General features: G+C 45.5%; 1 protein-coding gene across 2 annotated transcripts in view; it reads left to right on the forward strand.

Moving 5' to 3' along the window:
• CCR6 (C-C motif chemokine receptor 6) overlaps window positions 1–23973 on the forward strand; it is a 163989-nt gene that overhangs the window by 82157 nt on the left and 57859 nt on the right. The window lies entirely within an intron of this gene.

The raw sequence follows: 23973 nt of genomic DNA on the forward strand, positions 1-23973 counted from the left end.
GGTCTCCACAGGTTTAACTTTGGAGTATGATCTGGTGGATGCCAGGACTGGCATCGGAGGTTCCCAGGATACAGTGGGCTCCTCTGCCTTCATATTCCGCCCCCATGATCAGGCACATCAGTTTTTTTTTGGTGTCAGCATGGAGCTGGTCACACTGAACAAGGGCTGCACACTTTTACTGAGCAATCAACGTCTGGCAGTCCAACAGGAAGCCAGCGCTGATGCTCCAACACCCCCCCCCCCCACCCCCCGGGCTGTGATGCCACAACTGTGTTCGTGATTTTGGTGGGTCCCTGGCACACTTCCTTCACTAGCGGAAGCGCAGGTGCACACGGGACTGCAACCGGATCACTGGGAGACAGATAAGGCAGGTAACCCGCTCATGGGACCCATGTAGAGCGCAGTCCATTTATTATTATTATTATCCTTTATTTATATGGCGCCACAAGGGTTCCGCAGCGCCCAATTACAGAGTACATAAACAAATAATCAAGCAGGAAAACAGCAACTTACAGTTGACAATATAGGACAAGTACAGGGTAAATAAACATAGCTACATCAGCAGATGACACTGGAATAAGTATCAGGTGGCAGAAGACTGCTGGATTTGGTGCAGTTGCATATTATTAAAGTAAGAAAAGGATAGCACATGAGGGAAGAGAGCCCTACTCGTGAGAGCTTACATTCTAAAGGGGAGGGTAGACAGACAGGGGTGACACAGATGGGGTACATAGAGAGCGTGGAACAGACGTTTAGGATGAGATTTGGCTGGGTTTGGTGAAGAAGTCGGTCTTGAGAGCCCGTTTGAAGTTTTGTAGAGAGGTGGAGAGTCTGAGGGGGAGAGGTAGGGAATTCCAGAGAAGTGGTGCAGCACGTGAAAAATCTTGGAGGTAGGAGTGGGAGGAAGTAATCCGTAGGCAGGAGAGTCGACGTGCATTAGCAGAACGAAGAGGACGGGTGGGAGTGTAAAGGGAGATAAGGTCAGAGATGTAGATGGGAGAGGAGTGGGTGAGGGCTTTGTAAGCAAGTGTAAGAAGTTTGAAATGGATTCTGAAAGGGAAGGGGAGTCAGTGAAGGTCTAGTAAGAGAGGAGAGGTGGACGAAGTGCATTTGGTGAGGAAGATGAGCCGGGCAGCAGCATTGAGTATAGATTGGAGTGGAATGCCAGTTAGGAGGAGATTACAGTAGTCCAGTCTGGAAATGACCAGTGAGTGGATAAGAGTCTTAGTAGCATCTTGGGTCAGAAAGGGTCTGATCCTGGAAATATTTGATAATGTCGATTATCTTACAGGAAAGAAAGCTATACCTTAAACACACCTTAAATCTTTAGCCGCTGCGGCCGCTATACTTAATACACACGCTACGTACTTTATACACTGTTTGCGTACGGAGTCCCGTATCACTGTACGGACTTAGCGTACAAACGCCGCGCTGGGGGTACAAAGTACACACAGCGCGCACACACCCAGAGATACACTTTAAACCTTATACAGCAATGCGATGCGTTACTAATACACTCTTAAACCTTAGCAGGAAAAGGAAGACACAACACCGATTTGTAGTTAAACCACTGGGTTCCGACACCACAGCGTAATATTTGCTGAAAGGGGGTTTACAATACAAATCATACACTACAATACAAGACAATATAACAGAATAATGGCTACAGTCAATGTACATACGTGATTGGAATCGCTTGCGCAACCCGGCCGGTCCCTGGTCATCTGATAGATAACTTTGTGAGTCTTGTGCCAGGCCAGGCTGCAGCAGGCTTTATTTATACAATTCTTCCAAAAGCAATACAATGGATACTGTAATCCCTTTGTCCATTGGACACAGGAATGCACTTTTACAGTACAGGAAAGGTCATAGGTCGATTTGAAAAGGTAGGCGATGTCTTTCCCAACTGCTCTTGTGGGTGGTCTCCTCTGGATTCCCGCCGCATACATAATATACCGTAAATACAGTTTATATCTATATTCTGCTTCTGCACATAACTATCCGCAGGAACATGCGATCTTCCGCAGACCAACACCGGAATGTTACCCTTAAAATACCCTACAGCTGGATACCAAACACCACCCTATAACCTTAGTCTGTCCCCTCTTATCCTGTAAAGGTGAATCCCTTTGTTCTGGAATCATTTAAACTGTTGTTACTTTCTGATGTGGTGCAGGGGGACTATGTGTACAATGTGCACTATTTGGATTAAATATGTAATGTGTTTTGATAGCTCTCCATGCGTTCACAAACTCTACCGTAAATACCCATACCACGAGCTGATGCGCACGACCGCGGGAGCGACCATACGCAAATTGCGAATATGTGCACGCACAGCAGAACAAGTACACGCGCGGAGGCCATCTGTGTGTTGTTTGTACGTGATGTGTGTACTGCAATATTTTTCGACTTTGACAGTTCACCCTTTGGCAGTCACCAATAACTGCCACTATCTAATCACTAAACAGAAAAATATCAATACAATATCTACAGACGGTTGGATGGTCGGAGGAGAGTTGTAGGTAGGAAAGGTATGACCTAGTGGGATAGTAAAAAGCATGTATGTATGAATCCATGTCTGAGAGGCATGTATCATCGTGCCGTATATGTTCTAAATAAGCTTCGAGGTATTGCGAAGTATACATTAAATCTTTCTCATCCCGTATTAAGGGTCTGTAAGTGGGCCAACAAACACTACCGAGCTCTTTTCGGCTTCTTGTTCCAACAAATGGGGTGCACATTTAGTTGATGATACATGGAGGGGAACATATGTGAGTGCTACAGGTACACCACCGATTTTCCGGCAACCGATGATCCGGAACCTCTTTTAATCCGGACAATTTTGATTTGTCCGGATTAAAGGGGGTTAGGGACATCCTTTAATCCGGAACATTGTCTGCGCATGGGCGTAACCGCAATACGTGCAAGTGTCAGTGGGTACAGCTTCCATGGACACTGCAGGTGACACAGCAAGCATCAGTGGGGCTGTTATGGCGTCCAAGGTCACAGCAAGTACCACACATGGGCGGAAGTCACAGCGCGCACAAGTGTCAGTGAGTACAGCTTCTGAGGGCACTGCAGGTGACACAGCAAGCATCACACACTACTGTGTTTATTCATTAATTAATATTATACTGTAGCATATATTTTACTATTTATTGCTTTAGAAATGTTCTGAAGGTGCAAAATTAGTTTCCACCGTTAATCCGGCAAAATCGATAATCCGGCACGGCACTGGAACCGAGGATGCCGGAAAATCGGTGGTGTACCTGTAGTATATGTGGATATCACCTGTCGACTATGTGTGTCATTAACTGAAGGTTGTAGAAATGAAGATAAGACACATATCTAAAATACATTCACATAACATTTTCATAAACATTCTTGGGTAGGGCTGATGTCTTTTCCGGATGGGTGTATCTGGGCAGAGGGGGAGACAAAGGAAAAACGGGTGAAAGAAACAGGCCATGGAATTCATTTGCAATCCTTTTCATAACACTGTCTCTATGGATGGGTCGTAAATTAAATCTGCTGCTATAACAATGCCCTCGCTCCTTAGACTCATCAAATTTGTGCCGTGCTTGCGCCGCGTCAGAATTCGAACACACCTAAATATCAAGCCAATAATTATGACGACTCCTAGGATACAAAGGAGAAACTTCCCTACACTCATAATAACATTTTGAGCCCACTCTCCTAATCCTGAGAACCAATTTCGTGGGTTCAACCATGAGACCCAGCCGGTCAGCTCATTACCCACAGCCGTCAGGGTAAGGTTGTGTCTCCTCCGGAACTCCCACTTCAACTGCAAGATATCGTCCATCTTTTGATCGATGATCTCCGTGGGGTCGTCAGTGCTGTTCATGATATATGTACAGCACTTCACACCATATTGAGTTGCCAGAGTAACACAGTACCCACCCATCACGGCTGTGATATAATTTAGGACCATCCTGTGCTGAATCAGTTCCTTCTTGTAAGCTTGTAACTCCCTTCCCGTATACCTGAAGGTGTCGTCATACATCTCAGTGATATTATCTATCAAGTTTGCTAGCGCATGGATATACTTATAATTTATAATTCCTCTGGCAGTACGGGTTATGTCTAATGCGAGAAGGAATTGAATCATGGTGGATTCGTGGATCAAATCAGAGGCTACGTGCTCTGTCCTCTCTATGAGGTGTCTCTTGACGATGTGTTCATAGTGAGTATGAGTGTAAGGAGCCTAAGCACTGCGGTGAACATCTTTCATCTTATCATGGGTTATGATCATGACCTCTGGCAACACTCTTCCAATATAACACAATCCCTCTGAGCTCGGGGCAAGCCACTTGTACGCCTTCCTCCGACATATGAAATAGGCATCATCGGGGAGAACATAGGGGACAGAATATGACATTACCATATTACAAACTTTCCAAGTGAAAAACCCAATCCCTAGTTCTCCCATCTGCTCAGTACAAGTATCGGGCTGGATGATATGAGCACTTTTCCAACCCACATGGGCTTGCTTCCTCGAGTATACCTATACCGGAAATACCTCCTACTGTTGGCTATTTGGCGTACAAGTTCAGAGTCTATGGGTATCCTATCAGCTCTGTGCGAAAAGGCCATTGTCTGGTTATTCCACGTCACTTCCCAATTTCCCGGTTTTCGGTAATTGGAAATATTGAAACATAATAAAGATCTATCTACATGATACTGGTGGAGCTTCAAGCTAGGGGGTCTAGAAATATTGAATTTCTTGTCCACCGGTCTCCCACCCCGTAATGCGAGCACCTCATCTATTGCCAAAGGGTACGGCACTAATCCTGACTTGCTCTGACCTTGAGGTACTTGTGAGCACACCCAGCATTCTGTCTGGTTTAAGACCTTACCCACTAGTGAGTGGTAATCACTCAATGGATGACGGTCCATGTCGATATTAAGGCTGGACTGACATCTCTGGATGCACCCATCCTCGACTATGTTCTCACAATTCCTACAAATGCAATTTTCCTCAGACAATAACCCTTCACAGTGCCTCCGAGCTCCCTGACTACCAGAATGCTTTCTGATACTCGCCTTTGCTCGAGTGATGTGTTGCTCTTCAGATTCTACAAATCCATCCTCGCCATAAGAACTGTCAAAGTCAGAAAAATATCATGATGCACACTACCATATTTGCACCTCATGCGTGTCCCCGCTGCGCGTGCCCACGCTCTCCCGTGCGTACGCATACCCGCTGGTGCGTGCACCCGCAGGCGCACGGTGTGCGCATTTACGGTAGAGTTTATGTGCGCCTAGCGTGCGACTCAATCGTTACATATTTTAACCATATAATATATTTTGTAGATTATGGTCCCTTTGATAGAATCTGAAAGTTTAGTTAATGTAGCATGTTCATAGACAAAGAGATCCCTCTTTGTTTGATACGAAGGGTCAGACAAGGGTTATACAGTGGTGTTTAGTATCCATCGGAAGAGTATTTAATTAGCAATATTCCGGTGTTGGTTTGAAGTGGATTAATCGCTCGTGCGAATAGTTATGGACATAAGAAGTTTATGGACTTTTACTATTATTTGCACTCTATTATCCATGCGGCGGGAAACCTAGTTTCCCACCCACCTGAGCAGTTGGAAATAGTCACAGCCCACCTGTATGAATCAACCTATGACCTTTTGTTATAATGCGAAGACGAATTCCTGTGTCCAATGAACAATGAGATTGTAGGGACCATTGTACTGTATTGTGTGTAGTGTATAAAAGGACAAGCCGACCTGATCCAGCTCTCTATTCTCTTCAATGGTTCTCACCACTGATAATCGGGAGCTGGATATCCAGAGGCGCATGCGATTGTTTCCTTTGTGCGTAAGTTTTCTCCGCAATCATATTGTCTTTATTGTTATTGTGAGCCATATCTCTCTCTCTCTCTCTCTCCTCTCCTCTTTCTCTCTCATTTTCCCTTAAACGTAATTGTATTGTATTGTATTTCATGTGTAGTTATCTGGTTAGTTAGTCTATGTTATATTGGTAGTGTATGACTTGTATTGTATTATTCTTTTGCAAATAGAACGTTCATATAAGGTGTTAGAACCTAAGATCGGTATCTGTGTATTTCTTATATTTCTAAGTATTCTCAGAGCGTCGGAGACGCTCGAACAGCTTTTAAGTTAATAAGGTTACACTGTGTTACATTTACACCCTATCACTACACCAAGGTTTACTGCATAATACACTGTTTTATGGTATAGATATAAAGGTTTTACACTGTGAGCGTCAGCGCCGCTTGTGATCTCCTCGTGGTCCCGAGCGTCCGCTACGCTAATAGCGTATCATTACGTTAGTCGGCAGCCAATAGCGTGCCTGCCTGTGATCTCTTGGCCGTGAGCGAACGTGACGCTTGAGCGTCTCGACTACGGCTAAGCGATTGTTACGCAACGTGCGTACCCTTACGGTATTTCATACGCCAATAGCGTACTGTGTTCTTTGGCCTCTTAAAGGGTTTTAAGTAAGATACATATTTAGCTTTATCAATTGGTGGCTCGTCCGTCCTTCACATATCTGCACTAGGTAATTTCAGCAGACATTATCCATCAGCAAAGGGCGGGAGGTCATATTCCTCGTAGTGCTGTCTGGATAAGCGTCTGCTTCGCTTAGTAAAGGGTGCTGAAGGAATCCGGAACCGGAGGTAAGAACAACACGCTAGTGTCTTTTAAAACTGTTTTTTTCTGTTTTGCGTACGCACACACGCACGCATATATCTGCATTTCTTTTTCATTCGTGTATTTTCATATCACTCTCCTGTTTGCCATTTTATAATTGATAAACGTGCTGAGAAAGATTTGTCGCTATTTAATAGTTAAAGAGTAAAAGTAATACATTAAGGGGTAAATTGTAAAGCACGCACACAGCTCTGCCTAAGGATACAAGGAGAGACCAGTGTGGTGCTCGGTAGATGATCAAGGATCACCTACATTGATAAACGTGTTAATTGTGTTACGGTGGATATCTGCCTTGCGTACGCGTGTCTCTAACAAAAGGCTGAGACCCGCGTGCGCAACCCAAAGGCCGACGCACGCAGCGTATATTACGCAATGGAGCGTCTGGGTACGCCCACGTAACAAATCACACGATAGTGTTATTTTAAACAGGCGAAAAGGTGGCAACGCGATAAATAGCGCAAGTCAATTTTAGTGTCCGAAATTTAAGTTAATAGATCCTTCTCCAATTTACGACTCATCTGGTCTAAAGGGAAGAAATTTCTGCGCAGAAATAGAAAGAAATAGAAACAAAAGTAAAGTGTACATGTGGTGAGTGAGTGTTTGCATATATAAGTTTCTACAATTTTTTTGGGATTGAACCACAGAAATCATCGAGTTCTCGTGAATTACATACGTGTAAGTGACATGCACGGTGGCTAGGGAGGCATCCCTTGTTAAATATACAAAGAGCATTAGAGTATAGCAGACCAGAAGGTCATACTGTAGCACAGACCAGGAGGTCCAGAACAGACCAGGAGGTCCAGGTACAGCAGACAAGGAAGTCCACTATAAATAGAGACAAGTAGCCCAACACCAGAAAGGGTTGGTGCGGAACCCATATAGGCCATAAAGCTCAGGCTGAAGGAATTCGCAGCTGCTGAATGTCGATTCCACTGGTCGCTCCGCACATAAGATTAGTTGCTTATGTGCTGAACGATTGTACCGCACGTAATTGTGTGCATTAGTTAGTAATTTGACCCAGTACCATTTGCGTACGGAAGGGGTCATAAACGCTATTTGTACATTCTAACGTGATTTGTGTAATTTTTTATTTTAAGGGAAGTTCGCTAGTCACTTGGGAACTATCCAGCAACCAATAGTTACTAGAAAGAGTAAGTGCTCTGCGGATCACCCTCACATGTTCCAGTAAATAGCGGTTCAGGTCGCAGGGGCCCTGGGTCGGGTACGCCAGCGCTAAGGCAGTGTGTGGGCGTATTGGTCGGCGTGGGCGAGTGAGTGGGGTACTCGGTAAACCACCACCGTCAACCTATCTTGAACATCTTGGTTTTTGTAAGGGTTCGCTGAAGACCCTGATATAAAGGTCAGAGGTAGTGCAAGCAACACCTGCAAACTATGGGGGCCAGTTGTTCAGGTAGGGGGCGATCAACCTCGGTTCGGGTTGATTTAGTAAACCGACCAATCGGGTCGGCAAGGTATGTAATGTGTGAAAAATACGGTTCACACACAGAGGTTTTATGTGATGAATGGGAAAGAATGACTGTACATGACGGGGAGAAGTTCCCAAGAATAGGCAGCTTTAGCCCAGATGTGTTACTGAATCTAAGGAGAAGGATAGGTCTTATTAAATCAGCAAAGAGACGGATCAAACATTATGATTGTTTAAAATTGTGGCAACAGGAAAGTGAAATGCAAAGAGAGTTAACTGACATATCTGACTCTCATCTTGGGAGGAGAGACATGGCAATGGAGAGGATTATGGTTGCGGAGAAAGGCACAAGGTTGTACAATAAAAATGCACTTAGCAACTGTATTATAGATGATAAGAATAATTGTAATAAACATAACAATGATAATTGTAATACTGTTAAATGTACAACTATTAACCTATGCAAGTTGCACCCCATGTTAAACTTCCCTCAGGACTACAAGCAAGAGAGTGAGCCCAGCACAATGTCGGCACCTTTACCAGCAGCCATCACACAAGACATCCAGGTGGACGCGACCAAATCGGTAAAGGCAATAATCAAACCCCCTAACGGAGGGTCAGGTGAGGTCGTGTCCACAGGTACGTACAATGTTTTATATCACGCACAAACAAATGTACCCCATATTGTAAGACCAAAACAAGGTGATGTAATTGAGTTTAGTCCTGTCAGGGTGATCACAGTCCCCAATGGGAAGACTGACGATCAGGGAATCATTCCCGTCAAGGACAGTGCAATGCGCTGTCCCTGGTCCCGGACCGAATTGAGATCAATTATGTCTGAATTCCCTGATCCTAGGGAAGATCTAGTTACATGTCAAAGATTTATTAAAGAACTAGGAAACTCCACAGAACCCACCAACAAAGATTGGCGGACAGTGTTGAGGGCATGTTTGCCCTCCAGTGTTGACCCTGCGAAATTTATTGCTGATTGTAAATTAGACACGGAGGTACCTTGTACGGAGGAATACAATCAGGAATGTATTAAGCAGATCAACCAACAGTTAGAAGTATATTTCCCAACCATTGTCGAGTGGAACAAAATCTTCTCCATAAGACAAAACGAAGGGGAAAGTACTTCTAATTATTTCCACCGGGCATTACAGGACATGACTAGGTATACGGGTATAGAAAACATCGAAACAAGTGCACCGCACAGAGAAGTAGCAGTATCTGTGCTAATGGATGGTTTAAAGGAAGTGTTGAGAGCAAGGATACAGATCACAAATCCATACTGGAGAGATAAATCAATAACTGCATTAAGGGACTCTGCTGTTGGGCATGAGCAAAACAGCATCAAGCACGGGGAAACAAAGAAGCCTCAGATCCCTGTGGGTAAGTCAAAGGTGATAAGGTGTTATAATTGCCAGAAGGAAGGTCATTTTGCAAGAGATTGTAGATCAAAAAGTAGACCAAATTCATATAAACCCCCTAGACAAAGATGTGAGCAGAGTTATGACACACCAAATTATAATCAGGGATCATATAGGAAGAATTTTGAGCCACACCCATGATATGTAGTCAGGAAAGGTGATCATTAGGACTGATGGTAAGCCTGAGGTAACGGTTAATAAATTGGGAGGTCATTCCCTGAAGACACAGGAATGACCAGGTGAAACGTTGTAAATGTATCTGTGAAATGTTTCTTTTTCTCTCCCCATCTCTGACGATTATTGGTAGGACTCAAACATTGCATATCTGCTTGGTCTTTGCAGAAGTCTACCAAACCCCAGCATGACCTATCCGCATCAATGTATCCTGGCCAGATACAGAGGGTGGAGTATGGAGGTGCTGGTGGGAGGGACTGCGCAAGGAAACCATGGGACATGTAGATATGACAGCCTGATGATCTGACAATATTTTAAAAATGTTTGAAAAATGTTTTTTTTCCTGTTGTTTATTGTTGATTTATGTGATATATACATATATGAACGGTTCTCTCTCTCTCTTGTTGTTGTTTTTCTCCTCTCCCTTTTCTTTCTCATGTTTTCATGTTTTAAAGATGGTATGTCACACATCAGTTAGACAAATGGTAATGCAAGATTTTTGCTCCTTACAGAAAGATCGCTGGTTTGGAAGGAATATTGCATCACCGGAATGTTCGGTTGGAAGACTGAGAGACAGCACCTTTGAGATGACAACAGAACAAGAAGAACAACAAGACTAGAGAACTAATTATCGTAACAAGTTTCTCTCCCCCTCAAACTGTTTTCCTGTACCCCCATTACAAATTTCTCCTTTTCTCCTCCTGTAAGATGGACTTGCCCCAAGAGACTGTGATATGGATTTTCCTGTTGACCATGATGTTGACCAGAGCAGTCTGTTCCGGCGAGAGTACCAGTGAGGTGGAGAAAGGATCCAGAAAGGTTCTGATGACTGAGACGGAGGTGTAAATTTCCAATAGCAACACAACCACCAACTAAAGGCGAGTACTGGAAACGATCTAGCAGCCATGTTATTTGTAAACATTGTGAAGGATTGTTAGCTGAAAAGAGAACTGTATCTGTAGACTCTGTGACAGTGTAGTAGAGGATGGGTGCATCAAGAAATGTCAGTCCAGTTTTAATATCCACATGGACCGGCATCCATTGAGTGACTATCACTCCTTAGTGGGTAAAGTGTTAAATCAGACAGATTGTTGGGTATGCTCTCAAGTACCTCAAGGCCATAGCAAATCAGGATTAGTGCCCTTCCCTTTAACTATAGGGGAGGTACTTGAGCTAAGTGGTGGGAGGCCGGTGGACAGGAGGTTTAATATCTCCAGTCCTCCTAGTTTGAAGCTCCACCAATATCATGTGGATAGGTCTCTAGTATGTTTTAACATTTCCAATCCCCGAAAGCCGGGAAATTGGGAAGTGTCATGGAATAACCAAACCATGACCTTTTCATATAGAGCAGATAGAATGCCAACAGATACAGAACTTATACGCCACATAGCTGGTAGTGGAAAATATTTCCGATATAGGTATACCCTAGGAAGTAGGACCATGAGAGTTGGGGAGGTATCACCAGGATACTGGGCACATATCATACAAACAGATACATGTACTAGACAGATGGGAGAATTAGGGTTAGGAGATTTCACATGGAAGATGTGTAAAATGGTTATGTCCTACTCCGTCCCATATGTTATTTCATATGCGGGAGGAAGGCGTATAAGTGGCTTGCCCCAAACTCTGAAGGATTGTGTTATATTGGAAAAGTACTGCCTGAGGTAATGACTGTATCACATACCAAAATGAAAGATATTCACCGCAGTGCCCAAGCTCCTTATACTCACACTCATTACGAGCACATCGTTAAACGGCACCTGATAGAGAGAACAGAGCATCCGGCCTCTGACCTGATCAGTGAATCCACCGGGATTCAATTCCTAATCGCGTTAGATATCACTCGTACCGCCAGAGGAGTGATAAATTATAAATATATATCAGCGCTTGCAAATTTATTAGACAATATCACTGAAATGTATGACGACACTTTTAGGTATACTGGAAGGGAGCTTCAAGCTTATAAAACAGAACTGGTTCAGCATAGAAGGATTCTCAATTATCTCACAGCCGTGACAGGTGGATATTGTGTCACACTGGCAACGCAGTACGGCGTGAAATGCTGCACTTATATTACGAATAGTACCGAGGATCCGGTCAAGGTCATAGACCAAACGATGGACGACATTCTCCAATTAAAGTGGGAATTTCGCAGGAGACACAATCTCACCCTTGCTGCTGTGGGTAATGAGCTGACTGGTTGGGTGTCATGGTTGAACCCGCGAAATTGGTTCTCTGGTTTAGGAGAATGGGCTCAAGGAGTCATAATGGATGTAGGGAAGTTTCTCCTATGTATCTTGGGTGTTGTCATAACGATTGGCTTGATATTTAGATGCGGTCAGGCTTTAACGAAGTGCAAACGTAGTACCAGGGTAATGAGTCTAAGGAGTGAAGAAATTGTAATTCCAATGGATTTGATTTATGACCCAACGGTAGAGACAATGATGTGATGAAAATGCGATTATACGGTCCGTTTCTTTCACCTGTTTCTCCGTTTTCTCCAAGGTAAAAAGACCCACTTGGACGAGGAATTTGACGATCCTGTATACAGACAACAGATGGATTAAAGAAGAAGTTTTGACAACCTTGTACACAGATAATTGATTAACTATGCCATAGACCCCCAGTTTCCCTAGAAATTTTAAATTTACGCTAGCCCAACACTTTTGTAAGTCTATGGACATTGACAAAGCTTTTTGCTCGCACTTTTTGGCAAAAGCCCAAAGAAGACTGCATTCAACAGACACCAGACAAGACTTCAACCGACAAATGTTCATTAACCTGACATAGAATATCACTGCATTTACCATAATTGTTTCTTATCTTCATCTCTACAACCTTCAGGTAAAGCACACACATAGTTGATAGGGAATACAGGCACAGATATCAGCAATCACATATCCCCCCATTCATGTATCATCAACTAAAATGTGCCCCCCCATTTTTGTTGCAACCATAAGCCGAAAAGAGCTCGGTAAAGTTTGACAGCCCATCCACAGACCCGTACCAGGGGATAAGAAGGAATTCAAATGTATACTTCGCAATACCTCGAAGCTTGATTTAAAACACGTACGGCACGATGATACATGACCCCCCAAAACATGGATTCATACACACATGCTTCTGCTATCTCACTAGGTCATACCCTTTTCCTACCTTCTCCTCTCCTCCCCTACCCAATCATGGAAATGTATTATACATGACATATATTTTTCTCTTTTTGAAATGTTTTAGAAAGTGGCAGTTATTGTTGACTGCCAAAGGGTGGACTGTCAAAGTCAGAAAAATATCATGATGCACACTACCATATTTGCACCTCATGCGTGTCCCCGCTGCGCGTGCCCACGCTCTCCCGTGCGTACGCATACCCGCTGGTGCGTGCACCCGCAGGCGCACGGTGTGCGCATTTACGGTAGAGTTTATGTGCGCCTAGCGTGCGACTCAATCGTTACATATTTTAACCATATAATGTATTTTGTAGATTATGGTCCCTTTGATAGAATCTGAAAGTTTAGTTAATGTAGCATGTTCATAGACAAAGAGATCCCTCTTTGTTTGATACGAAGGGTCAGACAAGGGTTATACAGTGGTGTTTAGTATCCATCGGAAGAGTATTTAATTAGCAATATTCCGGTGTTGGTTTGAAGCGGATTAATCGCTCGTGCGAATAGTTATGGACATAAGAAGTTTATGGACTTTTACTATTATTTGCACTCTATTATCCATGCGGCGGGAAACCTAGTTTCCCACCCACCTGAGCAGTTGGAAATAGTCACAGCCCACCTGTATGAATCAACCTATGACCTTTTGTTATAATGCGAAGACGAATTCCTGTGTCCAATGAACAATGAGATTGTAGGGACCATTGTACTGTATTGTGTGTAGTGTATAAAAGGACAAGCCGACCTGATCCAGCTCTCTATTCTCTTCAACGGTTCTCACCACTGATAATCGGGAGCTGGATATCCAGAGGCGCATGCGATTGTTTCCTTTGTGCGTAAGTTTTCTCCGCAATCATATTGTCTTTATTGTTATTGTGAGCCATATCTCTCTCTCTCTCTCCTCTCCTCTTTCTCTCTCATTTTCCCTTAAACGTAATTGTATTGTATTGTATTTCATGTGTAGTTATCTGGTTAGTTAGTCTATGTTATATTGGTAGTGTATGACTTGTATTGTATTATTCTTTTTCAAATAGAACGTTCATATAAGGTGTTAGAACCTAAGATCGGTATCTGTGTATTTCTTATATTTCTAAGTATTCTCAGAGCGTCGGAGACGCTCGAACAGCTTTTAAGTTAATAAGGTTACACTGTGTTACATTTACACCCTATCACTACACCAAGGTTTACTGCATAATACACTGTTTTATGGTATAGATATAAAGGTTTTACACTGTGAGCGTCAGCGCCGCTTGTGATCTCCTCGTGGTCCCGAGCGTCCGCTACGCTAATAGCGTATCATTACGTTAGTCGGCAGCCAATAGCGTGCCTGCCTGTGATCTCTTGGCCGTGAGCGAACGTGACGCTTGAGCGTCTCGACTACGGCTAAGCGATTGTTACGCAACGTGCGTACCCTTACGGTATTCCATACGCCAATAGCGTACTGTGTTCTTTGGCCTCTTAAAGGGTTTTAAGTAAGATAAATATTTAGCTTTATCAGAACTCATTCCAGATCCTTTCTCGACCTCTCTGGGACCCTCACCGAAACAGACTGTCCTGGTCAACAACAGGATTAACAGGAAAACCCGGAACGCAGTCTCTTGGGGTAAGTCCATCTTGTTAAGGGAAGAGAAGGGAAACAAGAAGGGGGAGAAAGAGAAGGAGAGAAGGAAGGTAGTGTGAGATGGAGAAAGAAAAAAAAACTGGTGCGACAACCGCCTCTGGTCTTGTTGTTCTCCGCGCTCAGGTGCCGTCTCAACAGTCCTGCCTCTCAACCTTCCCGGAACAGACACTCCAGTGATACGATGTTCTCTACACTCTGCTCTTTGTCACGGGTTCTCTCCGGGTCAGCGACCTTCTTACAGTGGGACGAATGGACCCAAGTCTCTCTTTCGGCAACTTTTAATGCTGTCATGCTGGTTAGCAAGACTTGGTACGGTCCTTCCCACCTGTCAATGAGGCAACCTGAGCGTAGAAAATTTCGAATCATTACATAATCCCCAGGTTCAATGTCATGACAATTACTGTTTGGTAGGTCAGGAATCACTAGTTTTAGATTTCTATTTTGATTCCTCAGCTGCTGGCTCATCCTAACCAAATATTTTACAGTCACTTCGTTATTGCATTTCAAATCATCCTGGGGGTCTATCATTACATGAGGTTGTCGGCCAAAAAGAATCTCAAAGGGTGATAGGTTAAGGGGGGACCTGGGAGTGGTTCTGATGCTATACAATACTAGTGGCAAAGCTTCTGGCCACAACAATCCAGTCTCAGCCATCACTCAGCTTGTTCTTAATAGTGCTGTTCATTCTCTCCACCTTCGCACTCGCCTGTGGTCGGTACGGAGTATGCAGCTTGCTATTAATTCCCATCAGTTTGCACATTACCTGAAAGACTTCACCTGTAAAATGGGTACCCCTATCGCTTTCAATTATTCTAGGGATACCATATTTACACTCAAAATCCTGCACAATTTTCTTTGCAGTGAACGTAGCAGTATTTGTGGCGGCAGGGAACGCTTCTACCCAATTGGAAAATACATCAATACAGACTAACACATATTTTAAATTCCTACAGGGTGGTAACTGTATGAAATCAATTTGTATTACCTGAAAAGTGCCGTCTGTCGGAGTGATATGGGATGGCTCTGTTGGTATTGACTTTCCAATATTCTTCCTCAAGCAAGTAAAACATGTCATTGCTCTCTTACCTGCATGAGAATAGAATCCTGGCGCACACCAGTAGGCTCTCACCAGCTTACAAATACCCTCTTTACCCAGATGAGTCAGACTGTGTGCCGCCTCAGCTAAGCTTGTAAGATATGCTCTGGGGGCCACTGGCTTACCGTGTCCACCTGTCCAGAGTCCTCAGGACTCCTGGTCATACCCCTTTGACCTCCAGACCGCCTTTCCTGTGGAGAACACAAATTTTGCATTTCAATTAATTATTGTGTGTTGATTGTGTTGAATGTCATCAGTGATGTGATGTTCGTTTGTATGGGGGTGCTGGCTGCTGATTTAGCAGTTTCGTCTGCCCGGCTGTTACCAAGTGAAATTGGGTCTTGGTTGTAAGTGTGTGCTTTGCACTTGATAACAGCCACTCTGTCTGGTTCTTATATCGCTGTTAGAAGCCTTTTTATGTGGGACGCATGCGCTACAGGTGTGCCAGCTGCCGTCATGAAATTTCTGAGGCGCCATAGGGCCCCGAAATCATGCACCACTCCAAAGGCATACCTAGAATCTGTGTATATATTAGCTGACTTACCCTTGGCCAATTCACACGCTCTGGCTAGGGCGACCAGCTCAGCAACTTGTGCTGAGTGCGGTGGGCCCAGGGGTTCAGCTTCTATGATACCTCTGTCATCTACAACTGCGTATCCAGTACACAAGTCTCCCGAGTCCATCTGTCTGTGGCAACTACCGTCAGTGTAAAAGGTAAAGTCTACGCCTTCCAGTGGGTTGTCACTGATGTCAGGTCTCGCAGTGAAAGTCTGATTCAGGTATTCCATACAATCATGTGTATCAGTATCTGCACTAAATCCTCCTTCACCATCATTCTCATCCTCCACCCTTTGTGCCTGTCCAGGCACACTTGGCAGAAAAGCTGCAGAATTTAGTGCGCTGCATCTCTTTATGGTGATGTTTACAGGGGCCATTAGTGCTAATTCCCACTTTGTAAACCGAGCAGATGAGACATGTCTGGTTTGGGCGGAGTTCAGTAAGGCTGATACTGCATGAGGTGTATGGATGGTCAGGTTGTGTCCTAACACTACGTCTTCGCTTTTACTTACTAGCAAAGCTATTGCTGCAACACTTCGCAAGCATGTGGGGAGAGACCGCGCTACGCTGTCCAACTGTGCAATGTAGTAAGCTACCGGCCTGCTGGCATCACCATGTTTCTGGGTTAAAACTCCTGCTGCGCACCCTGCACTTTCTGTACCGTATAATTCAAAGGGCTTCCCATAATCTGGCATACCTAATGCAGGTGCCTGTGATATGCACTGTTTGAGTCTCTCAAAGGCCATTTCGGACTCATCTGTGTGCGAGATCCGATCTGGTTTGTTCGAGGAGACCATTTCTTGCAAAGGTAAAGCCAGTATGGAGAATCCTGTGATCCAGTTTCGGCAGTACCCACACATTCCAAGGAAAGTGCGGATCTGTTGCTGGGTTTGTGGTAGAGTCATGTCGCGAATCGCCTGTATTCTATCAGCGGTGAGATGTCTAAGTCCTTGAGTCAAGCAATGTCCCAAATATTTTACCCTGGTCTGGCACAGCTGTAACTTATCCTTTGAAACCTTGTGTCCCGTATGGGAAAGATGAAACAGAAGCTGTTTCGTGTCTTTCAAGGACGATTCGAGTGAATCAGAACACAGCAATAAGTCATCGACATACTGTATTAATACTGATCCGCTCTCAGGTTAAAAGGATTGTAAACAGTCATGCAAAGCCTGGGAAAAAATACTTGGGCTGTCAATGAAACCTTGGGGAAGACGAGTCCAGGTGTACTGTACTCCCCTGTATGTAAATGCAAAGAGGTATTGGCTGTCAGGGTGCAGAGGGACAGAAAAGAAGGCAGAACAGAGTTCAATGACAGTGAAAAATTTTGCAGTAGGGGGAATTTGCATGAGGATGACAGCTGGATTGGGCACTACAGGGAATTGGCTCTCAACTATCTTGTTTATCCCCCTTAGATCCTGCACTAGTCTGTAACCCCTCCCCCCACTCTTTTTCACAGGGAAGATGGGACTATTGGCAGTGCTGGACGTCCTGACTAGTATGCCCTGTTGTAGCAACCGCTCTATGATGGGGTACACTCCTAATTCTACCTCTGGCTTCAGAGGATACTGAGGGATTTTTGGAGCTATCCTACTGTCTTTTACTTGCACTACTACCGGAGCTACATTCGCCATCAATCCAGTGTCTTGTCCATCTTTGGTCCAAAGGGAACCTGGTATTTGTGAGATCATTTCCTCTACCTTTGCTGGACACTTGTCTATAACAGCAGAATGCGACATTAGCCTTTGAGGGGTGTCTAATATATCTTGTACTTCCTGAACGTGATTCTCAGGTATATCCAAGAAGACACCCTCAGGAGTACAGTATATGACACACCGAATTTTACACAATAAATCTCTTCCAAGCAGGTTAGTCGGAGCCGCTGCAGCCAGCAAAAAAGAATGCTTGGTTTGCAAGGGCCCTACCGTAATCTCTGCAGGTCTACTCAAAGGGTAGTGTTGCACTGTTCCTGTTACTCCCATTGCTGCAATTGTTTTACCCGTGGTTTTTATACCTACAGTCGAATTTAACACTGACCTGGCCGCCCCTGTGTCTACAAGAAAAGGTAATGGTATACCAGCTACTTCAACCGTGACCTCAGGTTCACTACCAAGGCTAGCAATCAACTTCACTGGCTGCAGACTACAGGTGTGGCCCAACCCCTATAGTGTGGTGAGACCCTCCCGCAGCGCGCTGGCAGCTACAATATGTGAGGGGGGTAGCTGAGAATTTTCAGAGGTCTGCCAGTCCCTCCTAGGTGGGTACCTCCTTGTTTCCCCTGCATGTGGCTCGTAGCTTCTCCTATGCGGTCCCTGATCCCAATTATGTGTATTGTAGTGTGGTTCATATCCTGGTCTAGGGGTCGGTATACATTATGTGAACCTTTATTTCTAAATTCCCTTGCGTAATGTCCTACCTTGTGACAATTATAGCATGTTGCTTCACGTGACTTACCATCAGGGGTCTGGGGTTTCGGCTGATGTCGCTTTGTGGTAAGGGCACCTATACTTACAGTCATCAGTTTCTCCCCCTGTGACTCCCTGTGTTTAACGATGTTCCTATCATGCTCGATAGCGGACTCTCTCAATGCAGCCACTGAGATACCTCTCCAGTTTGGTAGAGAGGTCTGTACCCTTGTCCTCAGTGTGTCCTTCAACCCGTCCATTAATACAGAAATAGCTACCTGCCTGTGGTGTGCGTTTTCCCTAATGTCCTCGATCCCAGTATATCTAGCCATTTCCTGCAGTGCTCGATGGAAATATTCAGATGCTGTTTCACCTTCCTTTTGTCTTATGGAAAAGATTTTAATAAGATTTTACTCACCGGTAAATCTATTTCTCGTAGTCCGTAGTGGATGCTGGGTACTCCGTAAGGACCATGGGGAATAGACGGGCTCCGCAGGAGACTGGGAACTCTAAAGAAAAGATTAGGTACTACATCTGGTGTGCACTGGCTCCTCCCTCTATGCCCCTCCTCCAGACCTCAGTTAGGGAAACTGTGCCCGGAAGAGCTGACATTACTAGGAAAGGATTTGGAATCCAGGGTAAGACTCATACCAGCCACACCAATCACACCGTACAACTTGTGATAATTATACCCAGTTAACAGCATGAACAACAACTGAGCCTCCTTAAACTGATGGCTCAGAACAAAAAACCCTATAGTTAAGCAATAACTATATACAAGTATTGCAGAATTCCGCACTTGGAACGGGCTCCCAGCATCCACTACGGACTACGAGAAATAGATTTACCGGTGAGTAAAATCTTATTTTCTCTGACGTCCTAGTGGATGCTGGGTACTCCGTAAGGACCATGGGGATTATACCAAAGCTCCCAAACGGGCGGGAGAGTGCGGATGACTCTGCAGCACCGAATGAGCAAACTCAAGGTCCTCCTCAGCCAGGGTATCAAACTTGTAGAATTTTGCAAACGTGTTTGATCCCGACCAGGTAGCAGCTCGGCAAAGTTGTAAAGCCGAGACCCCTCGGGCAGCCGTCCAAGAAGAGCCCACCTTCCTCGTGGAATGGGCTTTGACTGATTTAGGATGCGGCAGTCCAGCCGCAGAATGTGCAAGTTGAATCGTGCAACAGATCCAGCGAGCAATAGTCTGCTTTGAAGCAGGAGCACCCAGCTTGTTGGGTGCATGCAGGATAAACAGCGAGTCAGTTTTTCTGACTCTAGCCGTCCTGAAAACATAGATTTTCAGGGCCCGGACTACATCCAGCAACTTGGAAGCCTCCAAGTCCCGAGTAGCCGCAGGCACCACAATAGGTTGGTTCAAATGGAACGCTGATACCACCTTAGGGAGAAATTGGGGACGAGTCCTCAATTCTGCCCTGTCCATATGGAAGATCAGATAGGAGCTTTTACAGGACAAAGCCGCCAATTCTGACACACGCCTAGCCGAAGCCAAGGCCAAAAGCATGACCACTTTCCACGTGAGATATTTCAACTCCACGGTCTGAAGTGGCTCAAACCAATGTGATTTTAGGAAATCCAACACAACGTTGAGATCCCAAGGTGTCACTGGGGGCACAAAAGGGGGCTGAATATGCAGCACTCCCTTAACAAACGTCTGAACTTCAGGCAGTGAATCCAGTTCTTTTTGAAAGAAAATAGACAGGGCCGAAATCTGGACTTTTATGGATCCCAATTTTAGGCCCATAGTCACTCCTGACTGTAGGAAGTGCAGAAAACGACCCAGCTGAAATTCTTCTGTTGGGGCCTTCATAGCCTCACACCAAGCAACATATTTTCGCCATATGCGGTGATAATGTTTTGCTGTCACATCCTTCCTAGCTTTTATCAGCGTAGGAATGACTTCAACCGGAATGCCCTTTTCCATCAGGATCCGGCGTTCAACCGCCATGCCGTCAAACGCAGCCGCGGTAAGTCTTGGAACAGACAGGGCCCCTGCTGTAGCAGGTCCTGTCTGAGAGGCAGAGGCCAAGGGTCCTCTGAGATCATTTCTTGTAGTTCCGGGTACCAAGTCCTTCTTGGCCATTTCGGAACGATGAGTATAGTTCTTACTCCTCTCTTTCTTATTATCCTCAGTACCTTTGGTATGAGAGGAAGCGGAGGGAACACATAAACCGACTGGTACACCCACGGTGTCACTAGAGCGTCCACAGCTATCGCCTGAGGGTCCCTTGACCTGGCGCAATATCTTTTTAGCTTTTTGTTGAGGCGGGACGCCATCATGTCCACCTGTGGCCTTTCCCAATGATTTACAATCAGTTGGAAGACTTCTGGATGAAGTCCCCACTCTCCCGGGTGGAGGTCGTGCCTGCTGAGGAAGTCTGCTTCCCAGTTGTCCACTCCCGGAATGAACACTGCTGACAGTGCTATCACGTGATTTTCCGCCCATCGGAGAATCCTTGTGGCTTCTGCCATCGCCATCCTGCTTCTTGTGCCGCCCTGTCTGTTTACATGGGCGACCACCGTGATGTTGTCTGACTGAATCAGCACCGGCTGGTTTTGAAGCAGGGGTTTTGCCTGACTTAGGGCATTGTAAATGGCCCTTAGTTCCAGAATGCTTATGTGTAGGGAAGCTTCCTGACTCGACCATTGTCCTTGGAAGTTTCTTCCCTGAGTGACTGCCCCCCAACTTCGGAGGCTTGCATCCGTGGTCACCAGGACCCAGTCCTGTATGCCGAGTCTGCGGCCCTCGAGTAGATGAGCACTCTGCAGCCACCACAGAGAGACACCCTGGCCCTCGGGGACAGGGTGATCAGCCGATGCATCTGAAGATGCGATCCGGACCACTTGTCTAACAGATCCCACTGAAAGATCCGTGCATGGAACCTGCCGAATGGAATTGCCTCGTAAGAAGCTACCATCTTTCCCAGGACTCGCGTGCAGTGATGCACCGACACCTGTTTTGGTTTTAGGAGGTCTCTGACCAGAGATGACAACTCCTTGGCCTTCTCCTCCGGGAGAAACACCTTCTTCTGTTCTGTGTCCAGAATCATACCCAGGAACAGCAGACGCGTCGTAGGAACCAGCTGCGACTTCGGGATATTCAGAATCCAGCCATGCTGTTGTAGTACTTCTTGAGATAGTGCTACTCCGACCAACAACTGCTCCTGGAACTGGAACCTGCTGCGCGAGCTAATTCTCTTATATATATCCCCCACTTGTTGCCATAAATTTAAACAATCTGTATGTCTAATCCTTTGTTTTCTGGATTTTATTAAACATATCCTTATCCTTAAATTCTGCAATACCTCTGGTTCAAAACTGCCCACTTTAGGGAATGGTACCCTATCTTTGTCAGTCATACGTACCCATTCAGACAAAAAGTCTTCAGTGTGTGATCCATATTTAGCACACATAATGTTCGGCCGTGCCCTGACAGAGCAGCAGTCACGGCCGCCGCGCCTCTCTCTCCCTGCTTCCGCACGGCGCCTAGCAACGCCGGGACGCCGTGCGCGCGATAGCCGCCGGGTCCCTGGCAACGCTAGGATGCCGTGCGTGCAGGGCCGCCGGGTCCATGGCAACGGGGACGCCACAGGTGGACCGCGTTCCCCGTTGCCATAAGATTACTCACCTGTTCTCCCCTGGTCGTGCAGCAAGGCAGCTGCATGACATTTATCAATTAGGCTCTGTACTGCCATTGGAGGGTTCCCTGTTATATGCCTCCTCAGTGTCTCACACAAACGCCGGTGATAGCTTCCTGTATGCTGTTCCTGCCTTGTAGAAGTTTGTTCCTGGTCAGCTGCATCTGGTCGATCCTGCTCCTTGCCCTCTTGTATTCTGAAGTTCTGAAGCCGGTCCTGGGAATCCTTCTGGTCCTTGTGAACCTGTTACTGTCATCTGGGGTTTTCGCCCGGTTTCGTGAGTAGCGGCTTCTGCCGCGTGTTGCGGCCTAGGCCGCTTAGTATTTGCGTTTCTTTGAGTTGGTGCTTTTGCGGAGGTTTCCGCTTTCACTGTCCTCCCCGGAACTCGGCGGTGCCGTGTGGGGGAGTGGACAGTGGTATCCTTTGTAGTTCTTTTCCTTTGGCGGCGTGCCGCACATACGTTTAGTTTTCAGGTAGTTAGTAGCCCCTAGCTTGGTTGTTTCAGTTAGAGGTCCCCTTGTTATTACCCTGTCTCAGTTCACGCTTTGTCTCTCTTTTAGACCTGGGGGCATCGGAGTTGGGCAGACCTATTCCGCCCTTCAAACGCGGATGCCATGGGCCCAAGAAACCATAGTCGTTCAGGCGTGAATTGACAACACGGGTAAGACAACGGAGGTAGGGTGCTAGGGGCTATTTCCATTCCATTTCCCTATCCCAGCATCACGTCCTGGTGCTCTGGACTCACTGCATAAGATCTTCCCTGTCCTGAGCATCAGGATCGTAACACATAACAAACCTCGCTGACCCCTTGGGCCGCGGCACCTCAACCTGAACCCTGGCTAAACGTCCACCGCTTGTGCAATTGGATCCCATCGCGGACTTTTTCCTTATTACGCAATCCCCAATGCACACCGAATAGACGGTGAAAGTTCTTAGAGCGCTTTCACCCACTCCTTCTCTGCCGGGTACCACGACTCACTCCAAGAATGACCACCGCGTACCCAGTGAGATCCCTATCTGATTTCTATTCACTGGAAGTGTTTAGGAGTGACTTACCTATTCCAGTGAATATACACCGCTGGAGATTTTCCTGAGAGAGACCAGTGAAAACTCCCTATAACCTTATACACAAATCACAATTGCTTATGCTCTATACAGTGCTAATGGTACCGCGATTTTACGCAATGCACGTAAAGGGGTATCCAGTTGCGCTATATATATTGCATCCACAAATGCGCGGTCCAATCGCACAGTGTATAGGTACTTGTTACCTATCTGCCGTACGATCACGGGTCGTTGTACAAACTGGGACCCTCAGTCCGGAGCGTAATACAAAAAAAACCTTTTTATTTCAAATACTTTGCAATACAATGCACTATCACGCTCCACTACAAATCCCCTCACGATTTGCGTTTTAAACCTTATACTAACGTGAGTCAGCCGCCTCACGCCACCAAGTCTCCACTCACTTGATGTACCACACAACGAGATTCCGAATTCCGGGGTTCAAATTTCCACTCGCTCCTATGTTCGCTCACTCAAATACACTTTGGTTTTTTCTGTACAGAAAATTATCATTCATTCAGATAAGAAGTTTATTCCCAGAGGCAATACAGTAAATAAGAGTTTTATACTAAACTTTGGAAACTGGGCAATCTTGTGCTATTGTAGCGTGGCTACTGTCCCACCTTTAAACTAAACAAACTATCGTGTGGTTTTATTATGCGCACACAACGCTATGC

The sequence above is a fragment of the Pseudophryne corroboree genome, chromosome 4 (genome assembly GCF_028390025.1).
Source record: "Pseudophryne corroboree isolate aPseCor3 chromosome 4, aPseCor3.hap2, whole genome shotgun sequence".
Lineage (NCBI taxonomy): Eukaryota > Metazoa > Chordata > Amphibia > Anura > Myobatrachidae > Pseudophryne > Pseudophryne corroboree.